Genomic DNA, 16432 nt, shown 5'->3' on the forward strand with positions numbered 1-16432 from the left:
AATCCTGCAACTGGTGATAATTTAAGAAACATTCTCTTTGTCACAAATCATTTAACTGATGAAAATTTAGCACCGAATCGTCATAAATCAATCAGTTTTGAGGAAAAAGGAACTGAGAAAAACTAAAGCCACTTCCTGTTTTCTTCTTCCTCCTCCTCCCTCCTCTTCTCCACTAATCTGAACCTTTTAGCGTAATAAATTAATCGATTACTTTTTCAGTTAAAAAAAAAGCAAAAATTTGACTTTTAGATGTTTTCATAGTTCAACAAAATACAGACTGTTTCCTTCAAAAAAACATTATCAGTAAGTCAGAAGCTGAAATAGAGTTTGTTGTAGCATCGACTAAATGAACCTCAGTTAATAAAACTGCACGGGTTCATAGGTTGAATTAATTGGCTTTAAGTGATTTTTTGAGGATTACTCTAAATTGCCCGTAGGTGTGAATGTGAGAGTGATTGTTTGTCTATATATGTAGCCCTGCGACAGACTGGCGACCTGCCCAGGGTGTCCCCTGCCTTCACCCTAAGTCAGCTGGGATAGGCTCCAGCCCCCCCCGCGACCCTAGTGAGGATTAAGCGGTGTATAGATAATGGATGGATGGATGATTTTTTGAGTCTAAATTCTGTGATTTCAGCTTCATTAAAGTGATTTTTTTTCTGGGGTTTTTCACTCTTATATGACAGTAAACTGAATATCTTTTAATTCTGCCATTTTAGAGACCAAACAACTAATTTGTTAACTGATAAAATGCAGAAATAATTGCAACTTGCAGCTCTAATCTGCTGTCTCGTGAAATAGGCGTGCAAAGAAGTTCTTAATTTCAATCAAAGGGCTTTAAATTTAAATTATAAGGCTGAAATAGGTTCGTTTTAAAGCTGCCCAGTCTGTGGAGCTTCTGAGATCAAATTTAATGCATTTTGCAGCCGTCCTGACTGATATCTGAGGGAGAAACGAGCTGGAAAAACACAAAAGTGAAGCAGAATTAACTCGTATTTTATCTGTAAACTAAACTCAGAGATGATTTAACAAGAGTCTGAAACAGCTTATTGTGCAGAGTTTATCCTAAATTAGAACGGTTTAAGCAAATTAAGTTGTGGTAAAAAACAGACTTCTAGACTGAAATCTTATTCATATTTAATGTACAACTGTGTAGGAAAAGCCAAACCTTTTCTTTTACAGTAATGCATCTTCCTGATTGCTGATATTGGGACTAAAAATCTTCATTTTTTGAGCTGCGGCTGCAGAAAACAAACGAGATTCTGCCTGATTTTGCCTTTTGAAGCTTTATATTTCTTCCATTTACTGTTTTTGCTTCATTTAAATCAGTTTGAATGAAGAAAAATGTTTTATTTACCAAATAACCAAACAAAAAGAGGCAGGAAGTGGAGTAAAAAATGTGAAATCTGCCAAAGTGCGGTGCTTTAGTCGCTGCTGAGGATCTGGATTCAGTGCTTTGAAGGTTTTTATGATTTTTAACAAAAGTGCAACGGATTTAAAACATCTTTCCTGCTGTGGACTGAAGCTTCGTTTCCGTTCGTCTCACCAGCTTCCTTCCCATGTTCTTGTTTTGGTGTTTTGCCGTATAAAACGTGGGGAGAAACCAAACCGCTGCGTTGGTTCCAGGTGTTTTTTACTTCTCTGAAGTGCTTTTTCTGATATTATTTACAGTGATGATGATGTTGAAACAAAAAATAAAATAAAATAATAAAATCTAGTTTATGTTGTTTACTGACTTTTCTACAGACGTGTGCACGGCTACATGCACACGCCTCCACCCCGATGTTGAGCTGGTAAAGTGCCTGTTCTTTCTAAAGAATTGTTGATAATGATGATGATGATGATGATGATGATGAGCTGTTTTGACCCTTTTTAGTGTGATTCTAAGAACATGTGCTCTATTTATTAAAAGACATTTGAACAGAATCTCATCTGGATTCATGTTTTTTCTCTCTACACTGGAATTTAAAGGAAAATTCTGCTTTTTAAATCCGATTTTAGATTAAAATTGTGATTCTAATCACACAAATACATCAATTTATAGTATCATGTCTTTCATAAATGCTCAGTAATTTCCTAAATCAGCTGTTTTTAAAAAAAAAAAGTTATTCAAACAGCAGGAAGTAGAGCATTTGTTGGGACTATTTTCAGTGGCGGATTAATACACGTTTGGTGCTTTTGTGACTGTTTCCAGCAGAGGAGTAATTTTTTTTAAACTGTTATTGTACACATTTATTTACATTTTGTTGAAATTTTGTTAAATGAGCACATAAATAGATAATAACCAAATAAAAATTATGTTGTTTAATTGTATTTAAATCAGCAAGAAAAAGAAAAATCATTATTTTACAGCTATTTCCTTTTTTAAAACTTTTATACTTTTTTTTTTAGGTTTTGTTAAATTATAGATAGCAACCAAATTTGAAAAAAGTATAAATTAGTACTCTACTCTTTGTATTGTGTAGATGTAAAATTGGCTTGTTTAATTATATTTAAATCAGGGGAAAAATATAATTATTTTAAAAATATTTCCTTTTATTTTACACCTTTTTAAAAAAACAGATTATAAGTTGGTTAAATTACGGGTAACAACCAAATTTTTTAAAAAAGTGTTAATTAGTAATTTATTCTTTTGTAGTGCGTAAATGTGAAATTATGTTTCTTACTTGTGTTTAAATTAGCGAAAAATAGAATTATTTTATCAATAGATCCATTTTTTTAAAATTTGTTTTTAGATTTTTTATTTTTTTGTAAAAATGTTTTTTAAATCATTTAAATGTTTACCAAATAAACAAGTAGGCCGGAAATGTAAATGATGTCTGTATCAAAAAGTTTTATTTTTACAAATAGTGATTTATTATTTTTGCATTGAGTAAATTGCAATGTGTAAAATTGCTTTGTTTTACTGTATTTCAATCAAGTAAAAATAAAATTATTTTACAGATATTTGCTCTACCATTTCAGTATTCCACCATTCATATATACATGTATACATTTTCATTTTTTTCTGGCACCCTTGCTGTTAGATTTTCATAGTTTTTAATTTTTTTTTTATTTTTTATTGGATTTTTAGTGTGTGTGTGTGTGTGTGTGTGTGTGTGTGTGTGTGTGTGTGTGTGTGTGTGTGTGTGTGTGTGTGTGTGTGTATAAATCAAAATAAGCCAAAAATTCTTTCTGCAGACCAAACAGTAATTTTTGAATAATAATTTACATTTGATGTGCTTTTTTCAGCTAAAAAAAATTACAAATTCTTTAAATTACATAATTTTCTCTTTATTATTTTTACCATATTATACTATATGTTTATTTTACTTATTTGTAAACATGTTTACCTCCTGGATGCTTCATGTTTCCTCCATCTGTTTATTCTCAGTTTTACAGAATTTAACCCTCCTGTTGTCATCATTTACGGACACCAAAAACTACTGTTTCCTTGTCTGAAAAAAATTTAAAAATTCAGCAAAAAAATTCCCCAAATTTCTGAAAACTTACAAAACCTTCAGGAAGAAAATTCCAATAATTCCTTAAAAGTTTCCCTTAAAAGTTTTATTTGAAAAAAATCCCCCAAATTTGGCAAGAAAATTCTTGTAAATATTTTCAAAAAATGAGTAAAAATGTTCCAAAAAAATACTAAAAATATCTAAAGTGATTACATATATATCAGTAAAACCTCTAATATTTTCTTAAAGAACATTCACATTTTTTTTGTAAATGTTCTTAAGAAACATTTTTAACACTTTTTTTTCCACCAAAAAACATTCAAAGATTTCCCAAAAATGTTGAAAATGTGGACATCAGAAATTTCACTGTGAAAATATGTTTTTTTTCCACATTTTTAAACATTAAAACGGGTCCATTTTGACCCGCACGACAACACGAGGGTTAAATTTCCACGTTTGTCTTCACAGTTTGTTGTCATGAATCCTTCTTTGACTCTTAAGTCTGCAGCATGTTTCTGTTTGGACGAATCCTGAATAAAAGCTGACTGTCCAGCAGGTGGCGCTGATCTAAACACTGTGAAGCTCCTGCGTCCTTCAGATTCTCGAGATAAACTCTGCCGAGGCGCCTGTTGGTCACCAGCAATGTTCCCTGTAATTTTTCCTGAGTCTGAGCAAACACACAAACTCCCTGAGCGTCCCTTGGACCACTGTGAGCAACATCAGACGTGTGCACTGTGGTCACACCAGCATCACATCCATGAAAAAAGCATTTAGCCATACTTAAAGCTTTAAGTGCTTTATTAACACGGAACTAAAAATTTTGTATTGTTTTATTATCACAGGTTCTGTCTGAAAAGAGGTGGCATCATTTTAAACAGTGAAATCAAACTAACAAAATGTAATGACCAACCAGTGAGTAATACTGGATTCTGCAAAAACATAAACAACTTTTTTTAAATCTAAATCTTATCTTAACACAGTTAATGTATTAACTTATTTTTGTGTGTATGCATGTATTTATTGATTTATTTAGTACTGTTAACATAGAGTTCTGAGTGAATTTTTCTTAAGATAGACAAAGGCCATTTATTGATTACATATAGGCTCTTAAATGTTTATTAAAAACTAAAAAGCATTTAAAAAAAACAACTTAGGCATTTATTGAGTCACTAAAATACTGTAGAGTACAGACCACATCAGCATGATTATAAGCATCCTCTGGTAAATGAACAACCAGATACTGATGTCTCTCACCATATGGACTTCAGGAGATGACTGGGGGATGATAAACTGTGACCTACTGGTTGGGTTCTCTCTGTTCTCATGGTTCTTACATGTTTGTCCCCTGACAGCCGGGTCCTAATGTTTTTGGAGCAACACACCATACTATGACGTTTTTACAATGATGGTTCTACTATGAAGCCAGTTTGACATGTTCAGGTGTTCTTTGTGTGAAAACTCAGAGATTTCAGATATCAGAAGGTGGTTTTCAACTTTCTTTGTTAACTTTCTGCTTCAACTTTAAACTAAATTTCCTTCACTAAGCCAGCCCTCTGGACTTCCAGTAAGCTGCGTTCCTATTGGTTGTCCAGGTGGCTGCTTGGTGTTATCAGGAACACCTGAGCAGCTCAGTGTCTTCCTGCTTTATTTAGCTGCAGACAAACATTTCCTCTGCTTCTCTTCACCACTGAACTGGGTTTGGCTCCATTGCTTTAGTTTGTTCTTTAGGCGTTGGCTTGCAGCTTCCAGCAGTAAAATAGACTTTAATGTGTTTCTTGGTGTGTTTTAGGGTTTTGTACTGGATAGTTGTCTTGGTAAATGTGGTTCTTTAGCCACAGTTAGCACATGGTGCTAATGTGTGCAGTGATTAGTGGATTTGGTGCAGCTGAGTTGTGTCTTTATCTTGGCTGTAGTGAGTCTTCAGAGGTTTTTGGTCAGAAACATTCTGTATTCATGTTTGTGAACCAACGTTGGTTGTCCAGAAGGTAAGAGTTCCTGTCCTGATTCTCTGTTCTCAGAGGTTCTCTGGTAGGCTGCAGGAGACTTTAGCATTTGGGTTGTGCTAGTTTGGTTTTTGTATGGTTTCATTTGGATGACTATCTTGAGGCCCCTCCATGTGGTTTAGTGAGGTTTTCTGCAACAGTTCTACAAAGCAACCTGCAGCAGAAGAGACTTTGAGAGTTTTTAGGAAGTTCTGGAGACCAGACTTTAGAGCAGCAGAAACATTTGTCAGCAGTTTGAGCAGGAGAAGGTGAGCTTCAGAGTAGAAATGAGACGGAAACCTTCTTGACCCGTGTGGTGAGGTCCTGTACCAAGAGTTTGAGCAGGTTGTGAAGAGTCTGTAGTTCTTTGGTCTGAAAGCACAAGAGTCGACTCATTAAAGGAGAAAACAGGAGATATTGTTGGTTCTTCTGTCGCTCTGCAGTTTCCTTAGACTGAATATCAAGTTTATATTTTAAATGATTTCCCATGTGAGCCCAAGAAGACTTCAATAAACTCCCTCCATCCCCTGGACACAACAGATTTTATTACCATGTTAAATGTTTTGTTTTAAAATATGTTTCTGAGTTTTAATCATAGTTTTAGTGTAGTTTTTTCTCTTTGCTTGTTTAGTTTTGTCATCTGTGTGAAAGGTGCTAAACAAATAAAGCTGAATTGATAAAGTGAATAATTGACTAACTCATGATTGTGACAACAGAAGTATTTTCATTGTGAGTTAAGGGTTTATTTCATTTTTAAGGTTGGGGTTAAAATCTTGACAGAAAAAGATTAAAGAAATAAATTGCATTTAAAAAAGCAATTAAATCAAAGGAAAAAACATTTAATACAATAAAGCTTTTAACAAGAAAATTAAACATTAAATACAATTAAATTATATTAGAGACAAAATATTTACTTAGATAATTAAATGGAAGATACAAAACATGTAATTATGAAATTAAACAAATGTTTTTAAACAAAAATATTAAACATTAAAGATGAAATAATTTAGATCATTAAGCATTTGAAAAATTCCTTTTTCTTTCCCAATGTTTAATTTTTTTTGATTAAATCTTTAAGGTTTTTCTTTTTAAATGTTTTACCACCTTTAAATGTTTCATTTTGCTTCATTGTATTCTCTGTTTAATTCCTATTTAAAGTTTTATTGTCTTTAAGATTTAATTTTCCAATTAAACATTTAATTTTTTAATTAAATGTTTTGTCTTTTTAAAGGTTTAATAATCCAATTAAATGTTTTGTACTTTTTAAGAAGGTTTAATATTCTTCTTGTTTAATTGTATTTTTTAAACAAACCAATAAAACATTTGAAAAAACAACAATTAAACATTAAATAGACAAAGCATTTCAAAATCAAATCAGACATTAGAAAAGAATAAAAGGTGAGAAAAGAGCAAAACTAAACATTTAAGAAGAATCAAACTAAAGACAAAACATTTGAAAAGACACCAGTTAGACTTTAGAAGATCGAATTAAACAGAAGAGACAATAAAACGATCAAAAAGAGCAAAAACAGATAAAGATCTTACAGCGTTTTCTAGTCTGAAATGAAAACATTAAGTTGTTTCTTCAAACATTTCCTCTTTCTATGTTCTTGGTTTGATTGTGGACAGATTTACTAAGAACTCATTTCAGAAAACTGCTTTCCAGATAAAGTCTACTAGTAGTTGAAGGCATTGATCAAACTAATGTTACCTTCTGATCTCCAGACATCTACTGTAAATATCATTACAGTAGATGTCTGTCTCACAATTCGGTGACTAAATTTAAGGAAATAATACCCTCTCTATTTAGTCCAGCACCAATTACTGATATAATGGAAGGGAAATATTATAATTTTACCCCCACAGAAGTGGATTATATTGTTAATAATGCTGCAGCCTCACTGCATACAACACTTGATAGTGTTGCACCTGTAAAAAAGAAAGTTCTATCTCAGAGAGGACCTGCTCCTTGGTATAATTCCCAGCTGCGGACTTTAAAGCAGGCGTCCCGAAAGCTGGAAAGGAAGTGGTACTCCACTAATTTAGAGGAAGTTTGTGTAGCTTGGAAAAATAGTCTAGTAATTTATAAAAAAGCTCTTCGTAATGCCAGGACAACATATTATTCATCTTTAATAGAGGAAAACAAGAACAACCCCAGGTTTCTCTTCAGCACTGTAGCCAGGCTGACAAAGAGTCAGAGCTCTGTTGAAACTTGTATTCCTTTAGCTTTGAGCAGTAACAACTTCATGAGCTTCTTTACAAATAAAATTATTACGATTAGAGAAAAAATTAATCTGGCCCTTCCTGCAAATGTCACAGATGTATCATCGAGTACAGATGCTTTAGAATTGGCTGTAAGACCAGATGGATATTTAGAATTTTTCACCCCCATACATCTCTCTGAACTCATTTCAATAGTTTCTACATCCAAACCATCAACATGTCTTTTAGATCCTATCCCAACTAGACTGTTCAAGGAGGCTTTACCTTTAATTAATTCCTCAATGTTAGATCTGATTAATCTCTCTCTAGTAACAGGTTATGTACCACAGGCTTTTAAGGTTGCTGTAATCAAACCTTTACTTAAAAGCCCACTCTAGATCCAGATGTTTTAGCCAACTATAGACCAATTTCCAACCTCCCATTTCTCTCCAAAATTCTGGAAAGAACAGTTGCAAATCAATTATGTGAACATTTACAAAGGAATAGCTTGTTTGAAGAGTTTCAGTCAGGCTTCAGAATGCATCATAGCACAGAAACAGCTCTGGTGAAAGTTACTAATGACCTTCTCATAGCGTCAGATAATGGACTGGTCTCTATACTTATTCTGTTGGACCTTAGTGCAGCATTCGATACAATCGACCACAAACTTTTATTACAGCGACTAGAACATTCTATTGGCATTAAAGGGACAGCACTGGACTGGTTTAAATCCTACTTATCAGACAGGTTCCAGTTTGTGCATGTCAACAATGACTCTTCTGAGCATACTAGGGTTAATCATGGAGTTCCTCAGGGTTCTGTCTTAGGACCAATACTGTTCACATTATACATGCTTCCCTTAGGCAACATTATTAGGAAGCACTGTATTAATTTCCATTGTTATGCTGACGACACTCAATTGTATTTATCTATGAAGCCAAATGAAACTAATCAGCAAGCTAGACTGCAAGATTGTCTTAAGGACATAAAGACCTGGATGACCTATAATTTCTTACTACTAAATTCAGACAAGACTGAAGTCATTGTATTTAGCCCCAAACATCTTAGAGAATTGCTTTCAAAGCATATAGTTACTCTGGATGGCATTACATTGGCCTCCAGTACTACTGTGAGGAACCTCGGTGTTATCTTTGACCAGGACATGTCCTTTAACTTGCACATAAAACAAATCTGTAGGACTTCCTTTTTCCACCTGAGAAATATTGTGAAAATCAGGAACATCCTGTCTCAGAGTGATGCAGAAAAACTAGTCCATGCATTTGTTACTTCTAGGCTTGACTACTGTAATTCCTTATTATCAGGTTGTCCCAATAGCTCTCTGAAACATCTACAGCTGATCCAAAACGCTGCAGCCAGAGTACTGACGGGAGTTAGCAAGAGAGATCATATTTCTCCTATATTGGTTTCTCTTCATTGGCTCCCTGTTAAATCTAGAATAGAATTCAAAATCCTTCTTCTGACATATAAAGCTCTTAACAACCAATCTCCATCATATCTTAAAGACCTGATAGTACCATATTATCCTAGCAGAACTCTTCGCTCTCAGACTGCAGGCTTACTTGTTGTTCTTAGAATCTCTAAAAGTAGAATGGGAGGCAGAGCCTTCAGTTATCAGGCGCCTCTCCTGTGGAACCAGCTCCCAGTTTGGGTTCGGGAGGCGGACACCCTCTCTATTTTTAAGACCAGGCTTAAAACCTTCCTTTTTGACAAAGCTTATAGTTAGGGCTGACTGGGTGACCCTGACAGGGTGAGCTGGTGTTTTCATTTGCACAACTGACTTCCCCTCTTGACGTCCCTTTAGTTTGCCCCTAGTTATGCTGCTATAGGCCTAGGCTGCTGGGGAACCTCTCTGGATGCACTGAGCCCTTCTCTAACTACCTATGTATTTACTATATATACCATTATTGCATTACATTCACTCTGTTTCTTTCTGTGTCCTTTCTCCGAGTGTCCCTGGTCCCAGAGCTGGATGCTGGATGCTTCAGATGTGTGGCTGTGTTTTATGGTCCTTGTGTCCCACCCCCCACCTCTCTATCTCTACCCCTCTATCTGTATCCCTCTATCTCTACCTCTACCCCTCTATCTCTACCTCCCTACCTCTTCTGTCCCTCTCAACCCGCCCGGCCAGCAGACAGATGGGTCTCCCCACATTAGAGCCGGGTTCTGCTCGAGGTTTTTTTCCCTGTTAAAAGGGTGTTTTCCTTGCCACTGTCGCCTTTTGGCTTGTTCTGGGGGTCAGGCATATGGGTTCTGTAAAGCGTCTCGAGACAATTTGACTGTAATTGGCGCTATATAAATAAAATTGAATTGAATTGAATTGAATTGAATCTCCACAAACTTTACTGTTCAGTGAAGAGAATCAAAGTTTGTCAAGGATTTCTAAAAAAACCCACAGGTGAAGGTCTGAGAAGAACTCAGATGGATGGTCTAAATGTGAAATCAAGACCCATGGTCACAAGTTTTAAGGCTTCTGTTAACCAGAAAGTTCAAACTAACAGAGCAGTAGTGAGAAACTTTTAAGATTTCAGTCCTCAGACTGTCTGAAGTTTCAAACTAACAGAGAACTACTCAGGAACTTAGAAGATATCAGTCCTTGGACTGTCTGAAAGTTCAATCTAACAGAGAACTACTGTGGGACTTAGAAAATTTCAGCCCTCAGACTGTGTGAAAGCTCAGGTCCTGAGGACTTGGGAGGTGTGGAGGCTTTGGAAAGTCTTGGAACTGAGGGTTCCACCCTCCAGCACAAAGGCTGAAGTCCAACCTCCTGAGAAAAACGGTCGAGTCGAGACTCAAGTTAAAAAAAAAACTCAAAAATGAAAAAAAATAGATGATAAATGCGCAAAAAAAAGAAGAATTAGTATCTGAGCGAGTAGCTCAGGGAGTAAGAAGACAGACTCCCAAGCGGAGGGTCGCAGGTTCAAGACCCGCCACTGGCCTTTTTCTTTCTTTGTCTTTGTCAGGATTTTGATAAAATTCAAGAAGGGTCTGGTCTTGAACCAGCGACCTGCAGCTCCATAGGCAAATCCTTAACTCACTGAGCTACAGATCAGATGAAAAGAAATAAATTCGTCGTCCCTTTGGCATCATAGTTCCTGAAGTGATCACATGGGCAGGGCCAAGGCGGAGTCTGGGTGGAGTCAGGGCGGAGAGTAGGCGGGGAGGTGGGTGGCGGCCTCCCCCCTCTACTCCCCCACCTCCCCCCACCGCCCACCACACCTTCCCCCACCCGACGAGTTCTTTGAGTCTCCACAGGTTTTCCCGAGTTTCTGGAGTTTCCACGAGGTCCGAGGCAGGACAAGTCATGAAGAGGTGTTGAAGTCGGCCAGGATGGAGTGACTTTTTACAGCGACTAGAAGGAAGACGCCTAGAAGAGCAGGTCTTTAACCACCATCCATAAAATCCATGGAGTCGCTCCAGAGAAATGAAGGGAGGTCAACTTTTATCAACCTCCATCCAGATGTTCAACTTCATGTCTTTACTTGGACATTTTTAGCACTAAAAAACCTTTAGTGTCACACTTTATTATCATTTATTAGGACTTTAATGGAATCCACCAGCAGATTTACTTTTTGTTGACAAACTTTATTCTTTACGTCGTGGGACTGCAGTATTTAAAACTGTTTGCTCTAATTGACCTCATGTTTATTAGTTTTAGTGGAGAAAGTTTGAATTGTCAATTAGTCTCCTAAAAACTAAATAATATATTGGATTAGTCAAGAGGTTTAAATTTCTAACTTTGTCATATTTTAAGTATGACAAAAAATATAAAAATAAAGCGTCTTGAGACAATTTGACCTGTAACTGCCGTTATATAAATAAAATAGAATTTAAATTGTATTTATCTTGTAATGTTGGAGTAATTCAGCCATATATGTTGGAAAACACATTTTCTTTGTCCGTTAATCTTTCATTTTCTCCAGTAATTAATTTCTTGTTTTCGTTTATAAAATGTCAAACCCAAAAATATTCAGTTTACCGTCATAAAAACCAAAAAGATTTACATTCATGATGCAGGAATCAGGCAGTTTTTCACTTTTTATTTTAGTTTAGTCAGAAAGATAGTTGATAATGTGTGAATTGTTGCAGCTTGTGAGGCGTAGAAGAGTTCAATCTTTGGGGCCGAGTGTCAAAAAACATTTAGAAACCAACATCAACAAAACACAACAAAGATTTGAACATCATTAAAGGGAAATCCAACTTTTGCATGACAATGTCTAATGAAAGGACATTTATTTCCAACGTAAATGTGTGATATTCATCCTCTGGAGCTTTCTCTTCACATCGTCTTCCACCTGGACTGGTTTGGTCGGGAGCATGTGCAACAAAAATTTGAAAAACTGCACTTTAACATCAATGAATGACACTGAAGTTTAATCTCTACATAAATGAGACTGAGTCTGGATGTGCTGCTCTGTCATTAACTCCTAAGTTTAGGGAAAGTTCAAACAAAAGAGGACAGTTCAGATAAGACTTGAGAATGAGCTAATTTTGAACAAACATCTCAGACTTTCTGAGCTTCAGCACCTACAGCAAGATATTTTAACAACAAGCAACTCAAGAGATTCAGAAGTTGCAGAGAGTTAGCTTTAGCTGAGCCAAAGAACATCCATCCATCCATTATCTATACACCGCTTGATCCTCACTAGGGTCGCGGGGGGGGGCTGGAGTCTATCCCAGCTGACTCAGATGAAGGCAGGGGACACCCTAGACAGGTCGCCAGTCTGTCGCAGGGCTACATATATAGACAAACAAGCACTCACACATTCACACCTACGGGCAATTTAGAATAATCAATTAACCTCAGCATATTTTTGGACTGTGGGAGGAAGCCGGAGTACCCGGAGAGAACCCACGCATGCACAGGGAGAACATGCAAACTCCATGCAGAAAGATCCCGGGAAAGCCGGGACGCGAACCAGGGACCTTCTTGCTGCAAGGCGAAAGTGCTAACCACTACACCACTGTGCAGCCCCTGCCAAAGAACATGTGGGACGCTAACCTAGCAAACATTTCAGACTTTCCTCTGTGAATTCTGAGAAATAATTTCCTATTTAATGACAGAGCTACACATCTTAACTCAGTCTCATTAAAACAGACTCTAATTCAGTGTCATCCATCCATATTAAAGTGCAGTTACCCAAAATGTTTGTTGCATGAGCTCCAACAAAACCTGTCCAGGTAGAAGGCCACTTCGACAAACAGGAAGTGGAAGATTCAAAGCAGATTTATAGAAGGGGGAACCGGACTGTACTAAGTGTGGTCGAGTGTAGAGGGGTGTTTTGTGGGTTTTTAAGGCTGATAATGATTAATAGTGAGACATTTGGAGTAGATATTCATTTGCAGTAAATGAAAGCATTTAAAATCTTGGAGTTAAACTTAGAAGAACACAAACTCTAACAGAAAACTTTGTTGACACGTTTTTGTTTTGTTTACAGATGTTAAGTTAAAGGAGTTTTATTCGTGGCATATAACCAATCAAATCACTCCAGAAGACAGAGCGACCACAGATAGATAAAGGTTCAGAGCCAAAGTAGCACCATTTTTAAATGTATTTATTACCGTAAATCAGTAAAAAATAAGATACTGATAATCAGTAAATCAGTCAGCCCACAATTACTACAATTCTACAATGTATGTCTCTTTGCTTTGACTTGTTATTTGTACAATATATGATGTATACGATGGCGTTTTTTCATCCCAAAGGCTCTACTATGATGTTTTCTAAGAGACATACGATGCTACTCTGTTTGTTCTGGCCCTGGGCTGCTGCACTCCTCCTCTGTTGTTTTCTGGATTGTACTCAGCTGCATGTCTTCATCCACCAGGCCTCCGTTGACTCGTCCCGCCTGCCGTCTCTGGAGCTGAAGCTGGATTGGAACAGACCAAAGTACAGTCCAATCATGATGCCAGCTGCCTCTCAAAAGGCTCCTTCATCTGGCAGGTGGCAGCACTTCTTCTGAGGGGAAGCTGAGCTGGCCCAGCAGAACTTTGGAGATGTGTTCCAGTGGTTGGTGGATGTGTGGGGAGATAGAGAGGGACCTTTGAATTGTTCAGAAAGGAAAACAGGAAACCCATTGGTAGTTTTAGTTTAGGGTGCTACTGCGGTGTGTTTTTGGGTTTTAAGAGGTGAACAGGAAGAGTTTTTTTCCGTATTGATTATCTTTTACTTTGTTCCTGGTTGGAATGCCCATCAATGTCAACACGAAGTTCAGTTTTAGTTCTGTTGATTTATTTTTATTTGACTAACACCCATTTGTTTTTAACACCCTCACATGTTGTGTTGTTGTAAACTTACTCTTTCAAATAAATTCTCGTCTAACCCTCTGAAAACCAGCGTTTGGACTGTTTTTGTGTTGCTCCTCACCTACTGACAGCTGTGGACTAAAGGCTATACTGTGACGTTTTTAGAGTGACATGCTATACTATGATGTTTGTTGGGCGACATGCTATACTATAGGCTTTTTTAATTGACATATTACTGACGTTTTTTTTTAGTTTTTTTTTTTAGCAACATATAAGAATTCGAACAGTTTTAAAAGTTACTATACTTTTACATGTACAATGAAATATTATTCTATGGCATTTTTTAGATGACATATTATACTCTGATGTTTTCTTGAATTACATACTATTTTGTCAATATACTGCACTATGACATTTTTTGAACCACATATCATACATGACAATTTTAGGCAACATCCTATCATTTTGCACTTTTTGAACCACATAATAATCTATGTTTTGTTGTTTTTTCTTGCCAACATGCTGTACTATGAACTACAGGCCATACTATGTTATTCTTGAGTAAAGGATACTATACTTTGACATTTTCTGAACTACATCCTATACTATGGTGTTATACACAGAGTGCTTTGGTTACATGTTGATTTATAATCTAGATTTTTTTCTGTTTTGTTTTTTGACAGGATTACCACAGACCTGACTGTGAACACCGTCAACATCCACCTCAGGGAGACGCTGTCTAAGATCTCAAGGCTGCTTGGTCGTGGTCTTTCTGGCACGTACTCTTCCAAGATGAGCCGGGAAGTTTAACACTGATGGAATGACACCAGGTCTAAGCCGACAAACTTCCAATTCCTCCTCAACCCATAGTCTCTGGGAAACCTACATGGAGTAAGAAAAGTAGACAGAGAAGTAATTAAGTCTGTACACAACATATTAAAAAGAAATCATGCTAATAAATTACGTACAAAGAACCGAATTCGCCAATATACTGGAGACCAGAGCTATTTAATTTGATAAGTATAACCTTGTTTAGTAACATTTCAATTATTTGAGAGCAGTCCTAAAGAACTGCCTGTAATCCCAATCATAAAATGGGTTTGGAGGAAGAACATAGATGGTAATCTGGATATACATGAGTTAGGCTTTATAACTACTACTGGTAGTATTGGTGGTAGTAATAGCAATGTGACTATTAACTACTGCTGCTGATACTGGCACTGCTACTACAAATTGTAATATTATTACAAATGCTGATACTACTTCTAGAACTCTAACAGCTGTTTATACTACTACTGCTGCTTGTACTTTTAGTATTACTACTACTGCTTGTACAACTATACTACAGCTACTATTAATCGTCTGGTATTTGGTTGTCAAGCTGCTAGCTCGCCTTAGCGTTTTGCTAATGGCTAACTAGTTAGCTCTCATAGACTGGAAGCTCTCAACAAGATTTCATAATGAAAAAAGAGCCAAAAACTATTCTTACCTATGAAAAGTCATTCCAAGTTTCCTTGTCTCAATCGTACGACGCAGTGTGTAACTGTATGCAGCACAGTGAGACGGCATACTTGTTGTTTCCGTTTTCACGCCGTCTACATCAACGGAATGCACTGAAACTTTGCCCCCACTAGCTTAGCCTCGCTGTAGCACGCAGCTCAAAGGGGCGTGTCCTATCTACTCATTCATATCTATGACAACAACGATGACTGCACGTAAGGACGTCTGAAGTTGATTAGCTGCGTAAATACCATTATATACAGTCTATGGTAAATACGTATGTGAATCACATCATTGGCTGCAGCAGCCAGTCACCGGTCACTCACTGACTCTCATTGGAAAATAGCACAGAATGAATTGTTACGTGTTTATTTTATTTACAATTTAGGTTGGATTTTTTTTTTTTTTTTTTGTGCAGCGCAGATTTTCTGTGACCGTGTCAGCAGTGCGCAATTGCGCAACTTAGCTTAGAGGGAACAGTGGTCACCAGGTCGGGATTTATTCCCACAGAGACCAACAGAGTGAAAGAGACGTTAAACAGTTTGTCTTGTTTTTCTCTTGTTTTTTTCCATATTTCTGCTTGTAGCTGGTTAGAAATGAGGTGTTTTCCATCATTATTCATCTGATTGGACTCGACATGTTCCTCAATGGGACAATTATTGTTCTGATGCCCTTTGGCTTCGTCCCAATCACTGACCTCAAAGTCTGAAATGTTGAAACACAGAACGTAAAATGTGCTGCTATTAATTCATTCATTTTCTGACAGAAGCAGGAAGAATCAACAGGAAATTCAGCTGAACGAACTGTTATCTGACAGAAAACTGAAAATTCTCAGTTAATAATGTAAATTATGAAGTTTGTAGGTCTATCTTGGGCTTTTTTTCTGTAAAGTTTGTGTCGATTTTCTCCTCCAAAGCCTTGAGATGAGAAATGTTTTGTTTAGTCCACAACACCAGAAATTCAGTTTCACCTTGAAAAAACTGCAATCAGAGAATTTAGACGTTTAAAAGACAAATAAAGCTGATTAACTGATTATTAGAATAGTTG

At 36.6% G+C, this 16432-nt stretch overlaps 1 long non-coding RNA gene across 2 annotated transcripts; it reads right to left on the reverse strand.

The window, feature by feature from the left end:
- Positions 1 to 4523: 4523 nt before the first annotated feature.
- Positions 4524 to 15577, reverse strand: LOC129347357 (uncharacterized). Of its 2 annotated transcripts, none has more exons than XR_008599422.1 (3): positions 15375 to 15577; positions 14609 to 14767; positions 4524 to 5791 (listed from the first exon to the last, which is right to left on the reverse strand). It is a non-coding gene; the product is annotated as an uncharacterized LOC129347357 (long non-coding RNA). The 2 variants fall into 2 exon arrangements; XR_008599421.1 differs by lacking the exon at positions 4524 to 5791 and adding an exon at positions 13179 to 13681 and having other exon boundaries at positions 15375 to 15576.
- Positions 15578 to 16432: the final 855 nt, after the last annotated feature.

This window comes from Amphiprion ocellaris, chromosome 18, assembly GCF_022539595.1.
Source record: "Amphiprion ocellaris isolate individual 3 ecotype Okinawa chromosome 18, ASM2253959v1, whole genome shotgun sequence".
Taxonomy (NCBI): Eukaryota; Metazoa; Chordata; class Actinopteri; family Pomacentridae; genus Amphiprion; species Amphiprion ocellaris.